Source organism: Pleurodeles waltl, chromosome 12, assembly GCF_031143425.1.
Source record: "Pleurodeles waltl isolate 20211129_DDA chromosome 12, aPleWal1.hap1.20221129, whole genome shotgun sequence".
In the NCBI taxonomy this organism is placed as follows: domain Eukaryota; kingdom Metazoa; phylum Chordata; class Amphibia; order Caudata; family Salamandridae; genus Pleurodeles; species Pleurodeles waltl.
Window position 1 is genome coordinate 120,786,676 of NC_090451.1, and position 23,676 is coordinate 120,810,351.

General features: G+C 38.6%; 8 non-coding genes across 8 annotated transcripts; all 8 read right to left on the reverse strand.

Moving 5' to 3' along the window:
* Window positions 1-35: 35 nt before the first annotated feature.
* TRNAS-GCU (transfer RNA serine (anticodon GCU)) lies at window positions 36-117 on the reverse strand. Its single transcript has one exon. It is a non-coding gene; the product is annotated as a tRNA-Ser (tRNA).
* A 5,212-nt stretch (window positions 118-5,329) lies between these two features.
* TRNAS-GCU (transfer RNA serine (anticodon GCU)) lies at window positions 5,330-5,411 on the reverse strand. Its single transcript has one exon. It is a non-coding gene; the product is annotated as a tRNA-Ser (tRNA).
* A 2,563-nt stretch (window positions 5,412-7,974) lies between these two features.
* Window positions 7,975-8,056, reverse strand: TRNAS-GCU (transfer RNA serine (anticodon GCU)). Its single transcript has one exon. It is a non-coding gene; the product is annotated as a tRNA-Ser (tRNA).
* Window positions 8,057-10,606: 2,550 nt separating this feature from the next.
* Window positions 10,607-10,688, reverse strand: TRNAS-GCU (transfer RNA serine (anticodon GCU)). The gene has a single exon. It is a non-coding gene; the product is annotated as a tRNA-Ser (tRNA).
* A 2,550-nt stretch (window positions 10,689-13,238) lies between these two features.
* On the reverse strand, window positions 13,239-13,320 carry TRNAS-GCU (transfer RNA serine (anticodon GCU)). The gene has a single exon. It is a non-coding gene; the product is annotated as a tRNA-Ser (tRNA).
* A 2,550-nt stretch (window positions 13,321-15,870) lies between these two features.
* Window positions 15,871-15,952, reverse strand: TRNAS-GCU (transfer RNA serine (anticodon GCU)). Its single transcript has one exon. It is a non-coding gene; the product is annotated as a tRNA-Ser (tRNA).
* Window positions 15,953-18,517: 2,565 nt separating this feature from the next.
* TRNAS-GCU (transfer RNA serine (anticodon GCU)) lies at window positions 18,518-18,599 on the reverse strand. Its single transcript has one exon. It is a non-coding gene; the product is annotated as a tRNA-Ser (tRNA).
* A 2,563-nt stretch (window positions 18,600-21,162) lies between these two features.
* TRNAS-GCU (transfer RNA serine (anticodon GCU)) lies at window positions 21,163-21,244 on the reverse strand. The gene has a single exon. It is a non-coding gene; the product is annotated as a tRNA-Ser (tRNA).
* Window positions 21,245-23,676: the final 2,432 nt, after the last annotated feature.

Genomic DNA, 23,676 nt, shown 5'->3' on the forward strand with positions numbered 1-23,676 from the left:
ACCGCATATTAAAAAGTAAACACACAATAATAAACCGACAAGGGTGAGATTCGAACCAACGCATGCAGAGCACAATGGATTAGCAGTCCATCACCTTAACCACTCGGCCACCTTGTCGTGTAAAGGTCAGTTTTCAGGAGGAAAAAATATAGTAGCCGAAATGTGTTCTATGAGGTGATAGTTGTCCACACATAATAAAGAGCATATATTTACAGATTGTTATGGCAACTTGTTGTCTTCAGCTTTGCTCTAAATGACCTTGTTGTCCTTCCCTACTTCAGCTTGAATTTATATGATATATGTAATGGAATCATGAAAATTACACATTCCAAACGTGTTCTATCCATATGTGATCTACTGTCACACTACCCTCAAATGAGCTAAGATTGCTTTATTTCAGTTGTACGTGGATTTAAAGTGCAATTTCATGCAAATATTTTACTGGTATGGTGCTTTCGAGTCTCTAGGTGTCATTCATTGTTGGGGTGCTTACATGTCAACATTAGGCAGCAAATAGTACACAAATAAGGAAAACTGCCTTCCCATTTAATGTGGATTGTTCTGCAAAACGTTTTAAGTAGGAGAAAGTAAAACTTAGTTTATAAAACCGCCTAAACTGGGAGTATTGCCGCTACAGCTTTGACACTTCAGTTTAAAAACGTACTTGCATCAACAAGAAATATTTTTGCGCTAAATAAATTGCTGTCCGACTGCTCACGTAACGCATAAAACTGAGGCAGTCGTAATTACACCACATTGAAGTAATATCTTGGTGGTTTTCGTTGACGATGACTCAGCAGCAACAGATCAGATGACTTTTTATTAGTGATAGCGCATCACGGCCTTGATAAGTAAACTTACAAGGAGACACGCCTAGGTCGATGAACCTTTTGGACTACGTTCGGGGACTTCCCAGTACGAGATGTCTTTTGGCATCACAAATCAATGGATCAATATCTCAACAACAATCACAATAACTAATCATCATGCTAATCAATAACCTTTAATGAGAGTCAATAAAGTGAACACACCATGACCTTTCAGTCATGAATAAAAACACCAATTTAGTTAAGTGTTAGGATACTTATTTCCCTATTGGTTACAATCTAAAGTCATTTCTGTTAATCTCATCGGCAATTCATCTCATTAGTAACTCTTCAGATTTGCAATTAGAAATGCAATTAATCAATGCATGGAGAATATTCACTCAGTATTAACACATCATTAATAAGAACCAACTTAGCAAAGTCTCAGTAGTGCATAATACAAAAAAGCAAGAACTCAGTAATTTGTCTATTTGCGTCAGATTTTAGTGAACACCTTAACTAACCTCAAATTAGCATCAGCATGTTGGGCTTCATGCAAAACAATTTAGCAAACACAAATTTGGAAAACATCTAACTATGGCCTCTATCAAAGAGCAGTTGGTACCGAGAAAGAAAAGGCAAGCCGACAATTACAATTTTCATCAGATAGTTACCCATCCAACGGATCAGCAAACAGCGTCAGTCTTTGTCCTCAGGCCATCAGTCGTTTTCACCATCAGCAAAGATAGGACAGGGCAAAGCCTCTGTATTGCACAGCTGAGGAACAAGAACTCCCCTCATATAGAGGAGATATGAGTATCAGGTAAGGAATAAGTAAAGGGTGGTTTAGAGTATCAGGACGAACAAACGGCAAAGTCTCAAAGGACATGGCCTAAATGGCTCAGTAGAATGGCAAAGAATGGGTTGGAGTGGAATGTCCAATAAATAGCTGATTTCTGCTCAGGTCATATGGTTAAATCAAAACTGTCTAATTTGCTCCTAATTCCTCGTTGGATAATAATTTGTGCATCGTTATCTCTGTCCAATAATTATTCACGCATTTCACAAGAATTTTCCACAAACCATAGTTCACATGTCGTTGATTGGCCCATGTTATTGACGTCTTCATCAGTTGGAATGTCAGGTAAGAAAAGTTACACATTACGCACCAGTCAGTAGTTCCATTGTTTTCTCCTACTCCAGGCAACCTTGCACCTGTTACGAATTACACTGTTGCATTCAGCAAGAATGTCTCCTTGAGCAAGTCGGGTCCCATGAGAAAGAATTTACTACAGCTACACACATCTCTAGCTTCTGGAAAAGTACAGTTTCGTGTCCTTCAGGAAAACAGCACATTGCACGTTAGAAAAACACAGTTTAATATGAGACCAGGCATGTAGGCCCAGACCCTCGCTAAACTAAGGCCTAGTGCTTAATGTACAAACTCCTAATACATAACTCCAATTTTGATATGTTAATACAAGTTCAAAACATCAGTACATAATTAATTCAGCATTAATAACTTTCATTAGTCTTCGTATACATTGGTAGCCACACCCCGTGGGCACATTTCAAACGCGTCCATTATTTCTACATTAACACATTTTCTATGCAGTTTCATTACACAATATATTGCAAACTTCTACGTCCCCCAACTTAACAACCCTCCGCCTGAGGAAAGAATTTGTGATTCATGCACAGAACCCGGCCGGCGCTGTTTACAGTAATGCCTAAGCACAGTGCTCACCTGAGCGGTGTTTCCAAACCGAGGCATTGTACTGTCGGAAATTCCATGGAATACGTAATTTAACTTTCAGATGAAATAGGGTTAAACCAGACATACCGCATATTAAAAAGTAAACACACAATAATAAACCAACAAGGGTGAGATTCGAACCCACGCATGCAGACCACAATGGATTAGCAGTCCATCGCCTTAACCACTCCGCCACCTTGTTGTGTAAAGGTCATTTTTCAGGATGAAAAAATATAGTAGCCGAAATGTGTTCTATGAGGTGATAGTTGTCCACACATAATAAAGAGCATATATTTACAGATTGTTATGGCAACTTGTTGTCTTCAGCTTTGCTCTAAATGACCTTGTTGTCCTTCCCTACTTCAGCTTGAATTTATATGATATATGTAATGGAATCATGAAAATTACACATTCCAAACGTGTTATATCCATATGTGATCTACTGTCACACTACCCTCAAATGAGCTAAGATTGCTTTATTTCAGTTGTACGTGGATTTAAAGTGCAATTTCATACAAATATTTTACTGGTATGGTGCTTTCAAGTCTCTAGGTGTCATTCATTGTTGGGTTGCTTACATGTCAACATTAGGCAGCAAATAGTACACAAATAAGGAAAACTGCCTTCCCATTTAATGTGCATTGTTCTGCAAAACGTTTTAAGTAGAAGAAAGTAAAACTTAGTTTATAAAACCGCCTAAACTGGGAGTATTGCCGCTACAGCTTTGACACTTCAGTTTAAAAACGTACGAGCATCAACAAGAAATATTTTTGCGCTAAATAAATTGCTGTCCGACTGCTCACGTAACGCATAAAACTGAGGCAGTCGTAATTACACCACATTGAAGTAATATCTTGGTGGTTTTCGTTGACGATGACTCAGCAGCAACAGATCAGATGACTTTTTATTAGTGATAGCGCATCACGGCCTTGATAAGTAAACTTACAAGGAGACACGCCTAGGTCGATGAACCTTTTTGACTACGTTCGGGGACTTCCCAGTACGAGATGTCTTTTGGCATCACAAATCAATGGATCAATATCTCAACAACAATCGCAATAACTAATCATCATGCTAATCAATAACCTTTAATGAGAGTCAATAAAGTGAACACACCATGACCTTTCAGTCATGAATAAAAACACCAATTTAGTTAAGTGTTAGGATACTTATTTCCCTATTGGTTACAATCTAAAGTCATTTCTGTTAATCTCATCGGCAATTCATCTGATTAGTAACTCTTCAGATTTGCAATTAGAAATGCAATTAATCAATGCATGGAGAATATTCACTCAGTATTAACACATCATTAATAAGAACCAACTTAGCAAAGTCTCAGTAGTGCATGATTCAAAAAAGCAAGAACTCAGTAATTTGTCTATTTGCGTCAGATTTTAGTGAACACCTTAACTAACCTCAAATTAGCATCAGCATGTTGGGCTTCATGCAAAACAATTTAGCAAACACAAATTTGGAAAACATCTAACTATGGCCTCTGTCAAAGAGCAGTTGGTACCGAGAAAGAAAAGGCAAGCCGACAATTACAATTTTCATCAGATAGTTACCCATCCAACGGATCAGCAAGCAGCGTAAGTCGTTGTCCTCAGGCCATCAGTCGTTTTCACCATCAGCAAAGATAGGACAGGGCAAAGCCTCTGTATTGCATAGCTGAGGAACAAGAACTCCCCTCATATAGAGGAGATATGAGTATCAGGTAAGGAATAAGTAAAGGGTGGTTTAGAGTATCAGGACGAACAAACGGCAAAGTCTCAAAGGAAATGGCCTAAATGGCTCAGTAGAATGGCAAAGAATGGGTTGGAGTAGAATGTACAATAAATAGCTGATTTCTGCTCAGGTCATATGGTTAAATCAAAACTGTCTAATTTACTCCTAATTCCTCGTTGGATAATAATTTGTGCATCGTTATCTCTGTCCAATAATTATTCACGCATTTCACCAGAATTTTCCACAAACCATAGTTCACATGTCCTTGATTGGCCCATGTTATTGACGTCTTCATCGGTTGGAATGTCAGGTAAGAAAAGTTACACTTTACGCACCAGTCAGTAGTTCCATTGTTTTCTCCTACTCCAGGCAACCTTGCACCTGTTACGAATTACACTGTTGCATTCAGGAAGAATGTCTCCTTGAGCAAGTCGGGTCCCATGAGAAAGAATTTACTACAGCTACACACATCTCTAGCTTCTGGAAAAGTACAGTTTCGTGTCCTTCAGGAAAACAGCACATTGCACGTTAGAAAAACACAGTTTAATAAGAGACCAGGCATGTAGGCCCAGACCCTCGCTAAACTAAGGCCTAGTGCTTAATGTACAAACTCCTAATACATAACTCCAATTTTGATATGTTAATACAAGTTCAAAACATCAGTACATAATTAATTCAGCATTAATAACTTTCATTAGTCTTCGTATACATTGGTAGCCACTCCCCGTGGGCACATTTCAAACGCGTGCATTATTTCTACATTAACACATTTTCTATGCAGTTTCATTACACAATATATTGCAAACTTCTACGTCCCCCAACTTAACAACCCTCCGCCTGAGGAAAGAATTTGTGATTCATGCACAGAACCCGGCCGGCGCTGTTTACAGTAATGCCTAAGCACAGTGCTCACCTGAGCGGTGTTTCCAAACCTAGGCATTGTACTGTCGGAAATACCATGGGATACGTAATTTAACATTCACATAAAATAGGGTTAAACCAGACATACCGCATATTAAAAAGTAAACACACAATAATAAACCGACAAGGGTGGGATTCGAATCCACGCATGCAGAGCACAATGGATTAGCAGTCCATCGCCTTAACCACTCGGCCACCTTGTCGTATAACAGTCAGTTTTCAGGAGGAAAAAATATAGTAGCCGAAATGTTTTCTATGAGGTGATAGTTGTCCACACATAATAAAGAGCATATATTTACAGATTTTTATGGCAACTTGTTGTCTTCAGCTTTGCTCTAAATGACCTTGTTGTCCTTCCCTACTTCAGCTTGAATTTATATGATATATGTAATGGAATCATGAAAATTACACATTCCAAACGTGTTCTATCCATATGTGATCTACTGTCACACTACCCTCAAATGAGCTAAGATTGCTTTATTTCAGTTGTACGTGGATTTAAAGTGCAATTTCATACAAATATTTTACTGGTATGGTGCTTTCGAGTCTCTAGGTGTCATTCATTGTTGGGGTGCTTACATGTCAACATTAGGCAGCAAATAGTACACAAATAAGGAAAACTGCCTTCCCATTTAATGTGCATTGTTCTGCAAAACGTTTTAAGTAGGAGAAAGTAAAACTTAGTTTATAAAACCGCCTAAACTGGGAGTATTGCCGCTACAGCTTTGACACTTCAGTTTAAAAACGTACGTGCATCAACAAGAAATATTTTTGCGCTAAATAAATTGCTGTCCGACTGCTCACGTAACGCATAAAACTGAGGCAGTCGTAATTACACCACATTGAAGTAATATCTTGGTGGTTTTCGTTGACGATGACTCAGCAGCAACAGATCAGATGACTTTTTATTAGTGATAGCGCATCACGGCCTTGATAAGTAAACTTACAAGGAGACACGCCTAGGTCGATGAACCTTTTTGACTACGTTCGGGGACTTCCCAGTACGAGATGTCTTTTGGCATCACAAATCAATGGATCAATATCTCAACAACAATCGCAATAACTAATCATCATGCTAATCAATAACCTTTAATGAGAGTCAATAAAGTGAACACACCATGACCTTTCAGTCATGAATAAAAACACCAATTTAGTTAAGTGTTAGGATACTTATTTCCCTATTGGTTACAACTAAAGTCATTTCTGTTAATCTCATCGGCAATTCATCTCATTAGTAACTGTTCAGATTTGCAATTAGAAATGCAATTAATCAATGCATGGAGATTATTCACTCAGTATTAACACATCATTAATAAGAACCAACTTAGCAAAGTCTCAGTAGTGCGTGATTCAAAAAAGCAAGAACTCAGTAATTTGTCTATTTGCGTCAGATTTTAGTGAACACCTTAACTAACCTCAAATTAGAATCAGCATGTTGGGCTTCATGCAAAACAATTTAGCAAACACAAATTTGGAAAACATCTAACTATGGCCTCTATCAAAGAGCAGTTGGAACCGAGAAAGAAAAGGCAAGCCGACAATTACAATTTTCATCAGATAGTTACCCATACAACGGATCAGCAAACAGCGTCAGTCTTTGTCCTCAGGGCATCAGTCGTTTTCACCATCAGCAAAGATAGGACAGGGCAAAGCCTCTGTATTGCATAGATGAGGAACAAGAACTCCCCTCATATAGAGGAGATATGAGTATCAGGTAAGGAATAAGTAAAGGGTGGTTTAGAGTATCAGGACGAACAAACGGCAAAGTCTCAAAGGAAATGGCCTAAATGGCTCAGTAGAATGGCAAAGAATGGGTTGGAGTGGAATGTCCAATAAATAGCTGATTTCTGCTCAGGTCATATGGTTAAATCAAAACTGTCTAATTTACTCCTAATTCCTCGTTGGATAATAATTTGTGCATCGTTATCTCTGTCCAATAATTATTCACGCATTTCACCAGAATTTTCCACAAACCATAGTTCACATGTCGTTGATTGGCCCATGTTATTGACGTCTTCATCGGTTGGAATGTCAGGTAAGAAAAGTTACACTTTACGCACCAGTCAGTAGTTCCATTGTTTTCTCCTACTCCAGGCAACCTTGCACCTGTTACGAATTACACTGTTGCATTCAGCAAGAATGTCTCCTTGAGCAAGTCGGGTCCCATGAGAAAGAATTTACTACAGTTACATACATCTCTAGCTTCTGGAAAAGTACAGTTTTGTGTCCTTCAGGAAAACAGCACATTGCACGTTAGAAAAACACAGTTTAATATGAGACCAGGCATGTAGGCCCAGACCCTCGCTAAACTAAGGCCTAGTGCTTAATGTACAAACTCCTAATACATAACTCCAATTTTGATATGTTAATACAAGTTCAAAACATCAGTACATAATTAATTCAGCATTAATAACTTTCATTAGTCTTCGTATACATTGGTAGCCACTCCCCGTGGGCACATTTTAAACGCGTGCATTATTTCTACATTAACACATTTTCTATGCAGTTTCATTACACAATATATTGCAAACTTCTACGTTCCCCAACTTAACAACCCTCCGCCTGAGGAAAGAATTTGTGATTCATGCACAGAACCCGGCCGGCGCTGTTTACAGTAATGCCTAAGCACAGTGCTCACCGAGCGGTGTTTCCAAACCGAGGCATTGTACTGTCGGAAATACCATGGGATACGTAATTTAACTTTCACATAAAATAGGGTTAAACCAGACATACCGCATATTAAAAAGTAAACACACAATAATAAACCGACAAGGGTGGGATTCGAACCAACGCATGCAGAGCACAATGGATTAGCAGTCCATTGCCTTAACCACTCGGCCACCTTGTCGTGTAAAGGTCAGTTTTCAGGAGGAAAAAATATAGTAGCCGAAATGTGTTCTAAGAGGTGATAGTTGTCCACACATAATAAAGAGCATATATTTACAGATTGTTATGGCAACTTGTTGTCTTCAGCTTTGCTCTAAATGACCTTGTTGTCCTTCCCTACTTCAGCTTGAATTTATATGATATATGTAATGGAATCATGAAAATTACACATTCCAAACGTGTTATATCCATATGTGATCTACTGTCACACTACCCTCAAATGAGCTAAGATTGCTTTATTTCAGTTGTACGTGGATTTAAAGTGCAATTTCACACAAATATTTTACTGGTATGGTGCTTTTGAGTCTCTAGGTGTCATTCATTGTTGGGGTGCTTACATGTCAACATTAGGCAGCAAATAGTACACAAATAAGGAAAACTGCCTTCCTATTTAATGTGCATTGTCCTGCAAAACGTTTTAAGTAGAAGAAAGTAAAACTTAGTTTATAAAACCGCCTAAACTGGGAGTATTGCAGATACAGCTTTGACACTTCAGTTTAAAAATGTACGTGCATCAACAAGAAATATTTTTGCGCTAAATAAATTGCTGTCCGACTGCTCACGTAACGCATAAAACTGAGGCAGTCGTAATTACACCACATTGAAGTAATATCTTGGTGGTTTTTGTTGACGATGACTCAGCAGCAACAGATCAGATGACTTTTTATTAGTGATAGCGCATCACGGCCTTGATAAGTAAACTTACAAGGAGACACGCCTAGGACGATGAACCTTTGGGACTACGTTCGGGGACTTCCCAGTACGAGATGTCTTTTGGCATCACAAATCAATGGATCAATATCTCAACAACAATCGCAATAACTAATCATCATGCTAATCAATAACCTTTAATGAGAGTCAATAAAGTGAACACACCATGACCTTTCAGTCATGAATAAAAACACCAATTTAGTTAAGTGTTAGGATACTTATTTCCCTATTGGTTACAATCTAAAGTCATTTCTGTTAATCTCATCGGCAATTCATCTCATTAGTAACTCTTCAGATTTTCAATTAGAAATGCAATTAATCAATGCATGGAGAATATTCACTCATTATTAACACATCATTAATAAGAACCAACTTAGCAAAGTCTCAGTAGTGCATGATTCAAAAAAGCAAGAACTCAGTAATTTGTCTATTTGCGTCAGATTTTAGTGAACACCTTAACTAACCTCAAATTAGCATCAGCATGTTGGGCTTCATGCAAAACAATTTAGCAAACACAAATTTGGAAAACATCTAACTATGGCCTCTATCAAAGAGCAGTTGGTACCGAGAAAGAAAAGGCAAGCCGACAATTACAATTTTCATCAGATAGTTACCCATCCAACGGATCAGCAAACAGCGTCAGTCTTTGTCCTCAGGCCATCAGTCGTTTTCACCATCAGCAAAGATAGGACAGGGCAAAGCCTCTGTATTGCATAGCTGAGGAACAAGAACTCCCCTCATATAGAGGAGATATGAGTATCAGGTAAGGAATAAGTAAAGCGTGGTTTAGAGTATCAGGACGAACAAACGGCAAAGTCTCAAAGGAAATGGCCTAAATGGCTCAGTAGAATGGCAAAGAATGGGTTGGAGAGGAATGTCCAATAAATAGCTGATTTCTGCTCCGGTCATATGGTTAAATCAAAACTGTCTAATTTACTCCTAATTCCTCGTTGGATAATAATTTGTGCATCGTTATCTCTGTCCAATAATTATTCACGCATTTCACCAGAATTTTCCACAAACCATAGTTCACATGTCCTTGATTGGCCCATGTTATTGACGTCTTCATCGGTTGGAATGTCAGGTAAGAAAAGTTACACTTTACGCACCAGTCAGTAGTTCCATTGTTTTCTCCTACTCCAGGCAACCTTGCACCTGTTACGAATTACACTGTTGCATTCAACAAGAATGTCTCCTTGAGCAAGTCGGGTCCCATGAGAAAGAATTTACTACAGCTACACACATCTCTAGCTTCTGGTGTCCTTCAGGAAATCAGCACATTGCACGTTAGAAAAACACAGTTTAATATGAGACCAGACATGTAGGCCCAGACCCTCGCTAAACTAGGGCCTAGTGCTTAATGTACAAACTCCTAATACATAACTCCAATTTTGATATGTTAATACAAGTTCAAAACATCAGTACATAATTAATTCAGCATTAATAACTTTCATTAGTCTTCATCTACATTGGTAGCCACTCCCCGTGGGCACATTTCAAACGCGTGCATTATTTCTACATTAACACATTTTCTATGCAGTTTCATTACACTATATATTGCAAACTTCTACGTCCCCCAACTTAACAACCCTCCGCCTGAGGAAAGAATTTGTGATTCATGCACAGAACCCGGCCGGCGCTGTTTACAGTAATGCCTAAGCACAGTGCTCACCTGAGCGGTGTTTCCAAACCGAGGCATTGTACTGTCGGAAATACCATGGGATACGTAATTTAACTTTCACATAAAATAGGGTTAAACCAGACATACCGCATATTAAAAAGTAAACACACAATAATAAACCGACAAGGGTGGGATTTGAACCCACGCATGCAGAGCACACTGGATTAGCAGTCCATCGCCTTAACCACTCGGCCACCTTGTCGTGGAAAGGTCAGTTTTCAGGAGGAAAAAATATAGTAGCCGAAATGTGTTCTATGAGGTGATAGTTGTCCACACATGATAAAGAGCATATATTTACAGATTGTTATGGCAACTTGTTGTCTTCAGCTTTGCTCTAAATGACCTTGTTGTCCTTCCCTACTTCAGCTTGAATTTATATGATATATGTAATGGAATCATGAAAATTACACATTCCAAACGTTTTCTATCCATATGTGATCTACTGTCACACTACCCTCAAATGAGCTAAGATTGCTTTATTTCAGTTGTACGTGGATTTAAAGTGCAATTTCATACAAATATTTTACTGGTATGGTGCTTTCGAGTCTCTAGGTGTCATTCATTGTTGGGGTGCTTACATGTCAACATTAGGCAGCAAATAGTACACAAATAAGGAAAACTGCCTTCCCATTTAATGTGCATTGTCCTGCAAAACGTTTTAAGTAGAAGAAAGTAAAACTTAGTTTATAAAACCGCCTAAACTGGGAGTATTGCCGATACAGCTTTGACACTTCAGTTTAAAAACGTACGTGCATCAACAAGAAATATTTTTGCGCTAAATAAATTGCTGTCCGACTGCTCACGTAACGCATAAAACTGAGGCAGTCGTAATTACACCACATTGAAGTAATATCTTGGTGGTTTTCGTGGACGATGACTCAGCAGCAACAGATCAGATGACTTTTTATTAGTGATAGCGCATCACGGCCTTGATAAGTAAACTTACAAGGAGACACGCCTAGGTCGATGAACCTTTGGGACTACGTTCGGGGACTTCCCAGTACGAGATGTCTTTTGGCATCACAAATCAATGGATCAATATCTCAACAACAATCGCAATAACTAATCATCATGCTAATCAATAACCTTTAATGAGAGTCAATAAAGTGAACACACCATGACCTTTCAGTCATGAATAAAAACACCAATTTAGTTAAGTGTTAGGATACTTATTTCCCTATTGGTTACAATCTAAAGTCATTTCTGTTAATCTCATCGGCAATTCATCTCATTAGTAACTCTTCAGATTTGCAATTAGAAATGCAATTAATCAATGCATGGAGAATATTCACTCAATATTAACACATCATTAATAAGAACCAACTTAGCAAAGTCTCAGTAGTGCATGATTCAAAAAAGCAAGAACTCAGTAATTTGTCTATTTGCGTCAGATTTTAGTGAACACCTTAACTAACCTCAAATTAGCATCAGCATGTTGGGCTTCATGCAAAACAATTTAGCAAACACAAATTTGGAAAACATCTAACTATGGCCTCTATCAAAGAGCAGTTGGTACCGAGAAAGAAAAGGCAAGCCAACAATTACAATTTTCATCAGATAGTTACCCATCCAACGGATCAGCAAACAGCGTCAGTCTTTGTCCTCAGGCCATCAGTCGTTTTCACCATCAGCAAAGATAGGACAGGGCAAAGCCTCTGTATTGCATAGCTGAGGAACAAGAACTCCCCTCATATAGAGGAGATATGAGTATCAGGTAAGGAATAAGTAAAGGGTGGTTTAGAGTATCAGTACGAACAAACGGCAAAGTCTCAAAGGAAATGGCCTAAATGGCTCAGTAGAATGGCAAAGAATGGGTTGGAGAGGAATGTCCAATAAATAGCTGATTTCTGCTCCGGTCATATGGTTAAATCAAAACTGTCTAATTTACTCCTAATTCCTCGTTGGATAATAATTTGTGCATCGTTATCTCTGTCCAATAATTATTCACGCATTTCACCAGAATTTTCCACAAACCATAGTTCACATGTCCTTGATTGGCCCATGTTATTGACGTCTTCATCGGTTGGAATGTCAGGTAAGAAAAGTTACACTTTACGCACCAGTCAGTAGTTCCATTGTTTTCTCCTACTCCAGGCAACCTTGCACCTGTTACGAATTACACTGTTGCATTCAGCAAGAATGTCTCCTTGAGCAAGTCGGGTCCCATGAGAAAGAATTTACTACAGCTACACACATCTCTAGCTTCTGGTGTCCTTCAGGAAATCAGCACATTGCACGTTAGAAAAACACAGTTTAATATGAGACCAGGCATGTAGGCCCAGACCCTCGCTAAACTAGGGCCTAGTGCTTAATGTACAAACTCCTAATACATAACTCCAATTTTGATATGTTAATACAAGTTCAAAACATCAGTACATAATTAATTCAGCATTAATAACTTTCATTAGTCTTCATATACATTGGTAGCCACTCCCCGTGGGCACATTTCAAACGCGTGCATTATTTCTACATTAACACATTTTCTATGCAGTTTCATTACACAATATATTGCAAACTTCTACGTCCCCCAACTTAACAACCCTCCGCCTGAGGAAAGAATTTGTGATTCATGCACAGAACCCGGCCGGCGCTGTTTACAGTAATGCCTAAGCACAGTGCTCACCTGAGTGGTGTTTCCAAACCGAGGCATTGTACTGTCGGAAATACCATGGGATACGTAATTTAACTTTCACATAAAATAGGGTTAAACCAGACATACCGCATATTAAAAAGTAAACACACAATAATAAACCGACAAGGGTGGGATTTGAACCCACACATGCAGAGCACACTGGATTAGCAGTCCATCGCCTTAACCACTCGGCCACCTTGTCGTGGAAAGGTCAGTTTTCAGGAGGAAAAAATATAGTAGCCGAAATGTGTTCTATGAGGTGATAGTTGTCCACAGATGATAAAGAGCATATATTTACAGATTGTTATGGCAACTTGTTGTCTTCAGCTTTGCTCTAAATGACCTTGTTGTCCTTCCCTACTTCAGCTTGAATTTATATGATATATGTAATGGAATCATGAAAATTACACATTCCAAACGTGTTCTATCCATATGTGATCTACTGTCACACTACCCTCAAATGAGCTAAGATTGCTTTATTTCAGTTGTACGTGGATTTAAAGTGCAATTTCATACAAATATTTTACTGGTATGGTGCTTTCGAGTCTCTAGGTGTCATTCATTGTTGGGGTGCTTACATGTCAACATTAGGCAGCAAATAGTACACAAATAAGGAAAACTGCCTTCCCATTTAATGTGCATTGTTCTGCAAAACGTTTTAAGTAGAAGAAAGTAAAACTTAGTTTATAAAACCGCCTAAACTGGGAGTATTGCCGCTACAGCTTTGACACTTCAGTTTAAAAACGTACGTGCATCAACAAGAAATATTTTTGCGCTAAATAAATAGCTGTCCGACTGCTCACGTAACGCATAAAACTGAGGCAGTCGTAATTACACCACATTGAAGTAATATCTTGGTGGTTTTCGTTGACGATGACTCAGCAGCAACAGATCAGATGACTTTTTATTAGTGATAGCGCATCACGGCCTTGATAAGTAAACTTACAAGGAGACACGCCTAGGTCGATGAACCTTTTGGACTACGTTCAGAGACTTCCCAGTACGAGATGTCTTTTGGCATCACAAATCAATGGATCAATATCTCAACAACAATCGCAATAACTAATCATCATGCTAATAAATAACCTTTAATGAGAGTCAATAAAGTGAACACACCATGACCTTTCAGTCATGAATAAAAACACCAATTTAGTTAAGTGTTAGGATACTTATTTCCCTATTGGTTACAATCTAAAGTCATTTCTGTTAATCTCATCGGCAATTCATCTCATTAGTAACTCTTCAGATTTGCAATTAGAAATGCAATTAATCAATGCATGGAGAATATTCACTCAGTATTAACACATCATTAATAAGAACCAACTTAGCAAAGTCTCAGTAGTGCATGATTCAAAAAAGCAAGAACTCAGTAATTTGTCTATTTGCGTCAGATTTTAGTGAACACCTTAACTAACCTCAAATTAGCATCAGCATGTTGGGCTTCATGCAAAACAATTTAGCAAACACAAATTTGGAAAACATCTAACTATGGCCTCTATCAAAGAGCAGTTGGTACCGAGAAAGAAAAGGCAAGCCGACAATTACAATTTTCATCAGATAGTTACCCATCCAACGGATCAGCAAACAGTGTCAGTCTTTGTCCTCAGGGCATCAGTCGTTTTCACCATCAGCAAAGATAGGACAGGGCAAAGCCTCTGTATTGCATAGCTGAGGAACAAGAACTCCCCTCATATAGAGGAGATATGAGTATCAGGTAAGGAATAAGTAAAGGGTGGTTTAGAGTATCAGGACGAACAAACGGCAAAGTCTCAAAGGAAATGGCCTAAATGGCTCAGTAGAATGGCAAAGAATGGGTTGGAGTAGAATGTCCAATAAATAGCTGATTTTTGCTCAGGTCATATGGTTAAATCAAAACTGTCTAATTTACTCCTAATTCCTCGTTGGATAATAATTTGTGCATCGTTATCTCTGTCCAATAATTATTCACGCATTTCACCAGAATTTTCCACAAACCATAGTTCACATGTCCTTGATTGGCCCATGTTATTGACGTCTTCATCGGTTGGAATGTCAGGTAAGAAAAGTTACACTTTACGCACCAGTCAGTAGTTCCATTGTTTTCTCCTACTCCAGGCAACCTTGCACCTGTTACGAATTACACTGTTGCATTCAGCAAGAATGTCTCCTTGAGCAAGTCGGGTCCCATGAGAAAGAATTTACTACAGCTACACACATCTCTAGCTTCTGGTGTCCTTCAGGAAATCAGCACATTGCACGTTAGAAAAACACAGTTTAATATGAGACCAGGCATGTAGGCCCAGACCCTCGCTAAACTAGGGCCTAGTGCTTAATGTACAAACTCCTAATACATAACTCCAATTTTGATATGTTAATACAAGTTCAAAACATCAGTACATAATTAATTCAGCATTAATAACTTTCATTAGTCTTCATATACATTGGTAGCCACTCCCCGTGGGCACATTTCAAACGCGTGCATTATTTCTACATTAACACATTTTCTATGCAGTTTCATTACACAATATATTGCAAACTTCTACGTCCCCCAACTTAACAACCCTCCGCCTGAGGAAAGAATTTGTGATTCATGCACAGAACCCGGCCGGCGCTGTTTACAGTAATGCCTAAGCACAGTGCTCACCTGAGTGGTGTTTCCAAACCGAGGCATTGTACTGTCGGAAATACCATGGGATACGTAATTTAACTTTCACATAAAATAGGGTTAAACCAGACATACCGCATATTAAAAAGTAAACACACAATAATAAACCGACAAGGGTGGGATTTGAACCCACACATGCAGAGCACACTGGATTAGCAGTCCATCGCCTTAACCACTCGGCCACCTTGTCGTGGAAAGGTCAGTTTTCAGGAGGAAAAAATATAGTAGCCGAAATGTGTTCTATGAGGTGATAGTTGTCCACAGATGATAAAGAGCATATATTTACAGATTGTTATGGCAACTTGTTGTCTTCAGCTTTGCTCTAAATGACCTTGTTGTCCTTCCCTACTTCAGCTTGAATTTATATGATATATGTAATGGAATCATGAAAATTACACATTCCAAACGTGTTCTATCCATATGTGATCTACTGTCACACTACCCTCAAATGAGCTAAGATTGCTTTATTTCAGTTGTACGTGGATTTAAAGTGCAATTTCATACAAATATTTTACTGGTATGGTGCTTTCGAGTCTCTAGGTGTCATTCATTGTTGGGGTGCTTACATGTCAACATTAGGCAGCAAATAGTACACAAATAAGGAAAACTGCCTTCCCATTTAATGTGCATTGTTCTGCAAAACGTTTTAAGTAGAAGAAAGTAAAACTTCGTTTATAAAACCGCCTAAACTGGGAGTATTACCGCTACAGCTTTGAGACTTCAGTTTAAAAACGTACGTGCATCAACAAGAAATATTTTTGCGCTAAATAAATAGCTGTCCGACTGCTCACGTAACGCATAAAACTGAGGCAGTCGTAATTACACCACATTGAAGTAATATCTTGGTGGTTTTCGTTGACGATGACTCAGCAGCAACAGATCAGATGACTTTTTATTAGTGATAGCGCATCACGGCCTTGATAAGTAAACTTACAAGGAGACACGCCTAGGTCGATGAACCTTTTGGACTACGTTCAGAGACTTCCCAGTACGAGATGTCTTTTGGCATCACAAATCAATGGATCAATATCTCAACAACAATCGCAATAACTAATCATCATGCTAATAAATAACCTTTAATGAGAGTCAATAAAGTGAACACACCATGACCTTTCAGTCATGAATAAAAACACCAATTTAGTTAAGTGTTAGGATACTTATTTCCCTATTGGTTACAATCTAAAGTCATTTCTGTTAATCTCATCGGCAATTCATCTCATTAGTAACTCTTCAGATTTGCAATTAGAAATGCAATTAATCAATGCATGGAGAATATTCACTCAGTATTAACACATCATTAATAAGAACCAACTTAGCAAAGTCTCAGTAGTGCATGATTCAAAAAAGCAAGAACTCAGTAATTTGTCTATTTGCGTCAGATTTTAGTGAACACCTTAACTAACCTCAAATTAGCATCAGCATGTTGGGCTTCATGCAAAACAATTTAGCAAACACAAATTTGGAAAACATCTAACTATGGCCTCTATCAAAGAGCAGTTGGTACCGAGAAAGAAAAGGCAAGCCGACAATTACAATTTTCATCAGATAGTTACCCATCCAACGGATCAGCAAACAGTGTCAGTCTTTGTCCTCAGGGCATCAGTCGTTTTCACCATCAGCAAAGATAGGACAGGGCAAAGCCTCTGTATTGCATAGCTGAGGAACAAGAACTCCCCTCATATAGAGGAGATATGAGTATCAGGTAAGGAATAAGTAAAGGGTGGTTTAGAGTATCAGGACGAACAAACGGCAAAGTCTCAAAGGAAATGGCCTAAATGGCTCAGTAGAATGGCAAAGAATGGGTTGGAGTAGAATGTCCAATAAATAGCTGATTTTTGCTCAGGTCATATGGTTAAATCAAAACTGTCTAATTTACTCCTAATTCCTCGTTGGATAATAATTTGTGCATCGTTATCTCTGTCCAATAATTATTCACGCATTTCACCAGAATTTTCCACAAACCATAGTTCACATGTCCTTGATTGGCCCATGTTATTGACGTCTTCATCGGTTGGAATGTCAGGTAAGAAAAGTTACACTTTACGCACCAGTCAGTAGTTCCATTGTTTTCTCCTACTCCAGGCAACCTTGCACCTGTTACGAATTACACTGTTGCATTCAGCAAGAATGTCTCCTTGAGCAAGTCGGGTCCCATGAGAAAGAATTTACTACAGCTACACACATCTCTAGCTTCTGGAAAAGTACAGTTTCGTGTCCTTCAGGAAAACAGCACATTGCACGTTAGAAAAACACAGTTTAATATGAGACCAGGCATGTAGGCCCAGACCCTCTCTAAACTAAGGCCTAGTGCTTAATGTACAAACTCCTAATACATAACTCCAATTTTGATATGTTAATACAAGTTCAAAACATCAGTACATAATTAATTCAGCATTAATAACTTTCATTAGTCTTCGTATACATTGGTTGCCACTCCCCGTGGGCACATTTCAAACACGCGCATTATTTCTACATTAACACATTTTCTATGCAGTTTCATTACACAATATATTGCAAACTTCTACGTCCCCCAACTTAACAACCCTCCGCCTGAGGAAAGAATTTGTGATTCATGCACAGAACCCGGCCGGCGCTGTTTACAGTAATGCCTAAGCACAGTGCTCACCTGAGCGGTGTTTCCAAACCGAGGCATTGTACTGTCGGAAATACCATGGGATACGTAATTTAACATTCACATAAAATAGGGTTAAACCAGACATACCGCATATTAAAAAGTAAACACACAATAATAAACCGACAAGGGTGGGATTTGAACCCACGCATGCAGAGCACAATGGATTAGCAGTCCATCGCCTTAACCACTCGGCCACCTTGTCGTGTAACAGCCAGTTTTCAGGAGGAAAAAATATAGTAGCCGAAATGTGTTCTATGCGGTGATAGTTGTCCACACATAATAAAGAGCATATATTTACAGATTTTTATGGCAACTTGTTGTCTTCAGCTTTGCTCTAAATGACCTTGTTGTCCTTCCCTACTTCAGCTTGAATTTATATGATATATGTAATGGAATCATGAAAATTACACATTCCAAACGTGTTCTATCCATATGTGATCTACTGTCACACTACCCTCAAATGAGCTAAGATTGCTTTATTTCAGTTGTACGTGGATTTAAAGTGCAATTTCATACAAATATTTTACTGGTATGGTGCTTTCGAGTCTCTAGGTGTCATTCATTGTTGGGGTGCTTACATGTCAACATTAGGCAGCAAATAGTACACAAATAAGGAAAACTGCCTTCCCATTTAATGTGCATTGTTCTGCAAAATGTTTTAAGTAGGAGAGAGTAAAACTTAGTTTATAAAACCGCCTAAACTGGGAGTATTGCCGCTACAGCTTTGACACTTCAGTTTAAAAACGTACCTGCATCAACAAGAAATATTTTTGCGCTAAATAAATTGCTGTCCGACTGCTCACGTAACGCATAAAACTGAGGCAGTCGTAATTACACCACATTGAAGTAATATCTTGGTGGTTTTCGTTGACGATGACTCAGCAGCAACAGATCAGATTACTTTTTATTAGTGATAGCGCATCACTGCTTTGATAAGTAAACTTACAAGGAGACACGCCTAGGTCGATGAACCTTTTGGACTACGTTCGGGGACATCTCAGTACGAGATGTCTTTTGGCATCACAAATCAATGGATCAATATCTCAACAACAATCGCAATAACTAATCATCATGCTAATCAATAACCTTTAATGAGAGTCAATAAAGTGAACACACCATGACCTTTCAGTCATGAATAAAAACACCAATTTAGTTAAGTGTTAGGATACTTATTTCCCTATTGGTTACAACTAAAGTCATTTCTGTTAATCTCATCGGCAATTCATCTCATTAGTAACTGTTCAGATTTGCAATTAGAAATGCAATTAATCAATGCATGGAGATTATTCACTCAGTATTAACACATCATTAATAAGAACCAACTTAGCAAAGTCTCAGTAGTGCGTGATTCAAAAAAGCAAGAACTCAGTAATTTGTCTATTTGCGTCAGATTTTAGTGAACACCTTAACTAACCTCAAATTAGAATCAGCATGTTGGGCTTCATGCAAAACAATTTAGCAAACACAAATTTGGAAAACATCTAACTATGGCCTCTATCAAAGAGCAGTTGGAACCGAGAAAGAAAAGGCAAGCCGACAATTACAATTTTCATCAGATAGTTACCCATACAACGGATCAGCAAACAGCGTCAGTCTTTGTCCTCAGGGCATCAGTCGTTTTCACCATCAGCAAAGATAGGACAGGGCAAAGCCTCTGTATTGCATAGATGAGGAACAAGAACTCCCCTCATATAGAGGAGATATGAGTATCAGGTAAGGAATAAGTAAAGGGTGGTTTAGAGTATCAGGACGAACAAACGGCAAAGTCTCAAAGGAAATGGCCTAAATGGCTCAGTAGAATGGCAAAGAATGGGTTGGAGTGGAATGTCCAATAAATAGCTGATTTCTGCTCAGGTCATATGGTTAAATCAAAACTGTCTAATTTACTCCTAATTCCTCGTTGGATAATAATTTGTGCATCGTTATCTCTGTCCAATAATTATTCACGCATTTCACCAGAATTTTCCACAAACCATAGTTCACATGTCGTTGATTGGCCCATGTTATTGACGTCTTCATCGGTTGGAATGTCAGGTAAGAAAAGTTACACTTTACGCACCAGTCAGTAGTTCCATTGTTTTCTCCTACTCCAGGCAACCTTGCACCTGTTACGAATTACACTGTTGCATTCAGCAAGAATGTCTCCTTGAGCAAGTCGGGTCCCATGAGAAAGAATTTACTACAGTTACATACATCTCTAGCTTCTGGAAAAGTACAGTTTTGTGTCCTTCAGGAAAACAGCACATTGCACGTTAGAAAAACACAGTTTAATATGAGACCAGGCATGTAGGCCCAGACCCTCGCTAAACTAAGGCCTAGTGCTTAATGTACAAACTCCTAATACATAACTCCAATTTTGATATGTTAATACAAGTTCAAAACATCAGTACATAATTAATTCAGCATTAATAACTTTCATTAGTCTTCGTATACATTGGTAGCCACTCCCCGTGGGCACATTTTAAACGCGTGCATTATTTCTACATTAACACATTTTCTATGCAGTTTCATTACACAATATATTGCAAACTTCTACGTTCCCCAACTTAACAACCCTCCGCCTGAGGAAAGAATTTGTGATTCATGCACAGAACCCGGCCGGCGCTGTTTACAGTAATGCCTAAGCACAGTGCTCACCGAGCGGTGTTTCCAAACCGAGGCATTGTACTGTCGGAAATACCATGGGATACGTAATTTAACTTTCACATAAAATAGGGTTAAACCAGACATACCGCATATTAAAAAGTAAACACACAATAATAAACCGACAAGGGTGGGATTCGAACCAACGCATGCAGAGCACAATGGATTAGCAGTCCATTGCCTTAACCACTCGGCCACCTTGTCGTGTAAAGGTCAGTTTTCAGGAGGAAAAAATATAGTAGCCGAAATGTGTTCTAAGAGGTGATAGTTGTCCACACATAATAAAGAGCATATATTTACAGATTGTTATGGCAACTTGTTGTCTTCAGCTTTGCTCTAAATGACCTTGTTGTCCTTCCCTACTTCAGCTTGAATTTATATGATATATGTAATGGAATCATGAAAATTACACATTCCAAACGTGTTATATCCATATGTGATCTACTGTCACACTACCCTCAAATGAGCTAAGATTGCTTTATTTCAGTTGTACGTGGATTTAAAGTGCAATTTCACACAAATATTTTACTGGTATGGTGCTTTTGAGTCTCTAGGTGTCATTCATTGTTGGGGTGCTTACATGTCAACATTAGGCAGCAAATAGTACACAAATAAGGAAAACTGCCTTCCTATTTAATGTGCATTGTCCTGCAAAACGTTTTAAGTAGAAGAAAGTAAAACTTAGTTTATAAAACCGCCTAAACTGGGAGTATTGCAGATACAGCTTTGACACTTCAGTTTAAAAATGTACGTGCATCAACAAGAAATATTTTTGCGCTAAATAAATTGCTGTCCGACTGCTCACGTAACGCATAAAACTGAGGCAGTCGTAATTACACCACATTGAAGTAATATCTTGGTGGTTTTTGTTGACGATGACTCAGCAGCAACAGATCAGATGACTTTTTATTAGTGATAGCGCATCACGGCCTTGATAAGTAAACTTACAAGGAGACACGCCTAGGTCGATGAACCTTTGGGACTACGTTCGGGGACTTCCCAGTACGAGATGTCTTTTGGCATCACAAATCAATGGATCAATATCTCAACAACAATCGCAATAACTAATCATCATGCTAATCAATAACCTTTAATGAGAGTCAATAAAGTGAACACACCATGACCTTTCAGTCATGAATAAAAACACCAATTTAGTTAAGTGTTAGGATACTTATTTCCCTATTGGTTACAATCTAAAGTCATTTCTGTTAATCTCATCGGCAATTCATCTCATTAGTAACTCTTCAGATTTGCAATTAGAAATGCAATTAATCAATGCATGGAGAATATTCACTCATTATTAACACATCATTAATAAGAACCAACTTAGCAAAGTCTCAGTAGTGCATGATTCAAAAAAGCAAGAACTCAGTAATTTGTCTATTTGCGTCAGATTTTAGTGAACACCTTAACTAACCTCAAATTAGCATCAGCATGTTGGGCTTCATGCAAAACAATTTAGCAAACACAAATTTGGAAAACATCTAACTATGGCCTCTATCAAAGAGCAGTTGGTACCGAGAAAGAAAAGGCAAGCCGACAATTACAATTTTCATCAGATAGTTACCCATCCAAAGGATCAGCAAACAGCGTCAGTCTTTGTCCTCAGGCCATCAGTCGTTTTCACCATCAGCAAAGATAGGACAGGGCAAAGCCTCTGTATTGCATAGCTGAGGAACAAGAACTCCCCTCATATAGAGGAGATATGAGTATCAGGTAAGGAATAAGTAAAGGGTGGTTTAGAGTATCAGGACGAACAAACGGCAAAGTCTCAAAGGAAATGGCCTAAATGGCTCAGTAGAATGGCAAAGAATGGGTTGGAGAGGAATGTCCAATAAATAGCTGATTTCTGCTCCGGTCATATGGTTAAATCAAAACTGTCTAATTTACTCCTAATTCCTCGTTGGATAATAATTTGTGCATCGTTATCTCTGTCCAATAATTATTCACGCATTTCACCAGAATTTTCCACAAACCATAGTTCACATGTCCTTGATTGGCCCATGTTATTGACGTCTTCATCGGTTGGAATGTCAGGTAAGAAAAGTTACACTTTACGCACCAGTCAGTAGTTCCATTGTTTTCTCCTACTCCAGGCAACCTTGCACCTGTTACGAATTACACTGTTGCATTCAACAAGAATGTCTCCTTGAGCAAGTCGGGTCCCATGAGAAAGAATTTACTACAGCTACACACATCTCTAGCTTCTGGTGTCCTTCAGGAAATCAGCACATTGCACGTTAGAAAAACACAGTTTAATATGAGACCAGACATGTAGGCCCAGACCCTCGCTAAACTAGGGCCTAGTGCTTAATGTACAAACTCCTAATACATAACTCCAATTTTGATATGTTAATACAAGTTCAAAACATCAGTACATAATTAATTCAGCATTAATAACTTTCATTAGTCTTCATCTACATTGGTAGCCACTCCCCGTGGGCACATTTCAAACGCGTGCATTATTTCTACATTAACACATTTTCTATGCAGTTTCATTACACTATATATTGCAAACTTCTACGTCCCCCAACTTAACAACCCTCCGCCTGAGGAAAGAATTTGTGATTCATGCACAGAACCCGGCCGGCGCTGTTTACAGTAATGCCTAAGCACAGTGCTCACCTGAGCGGTGT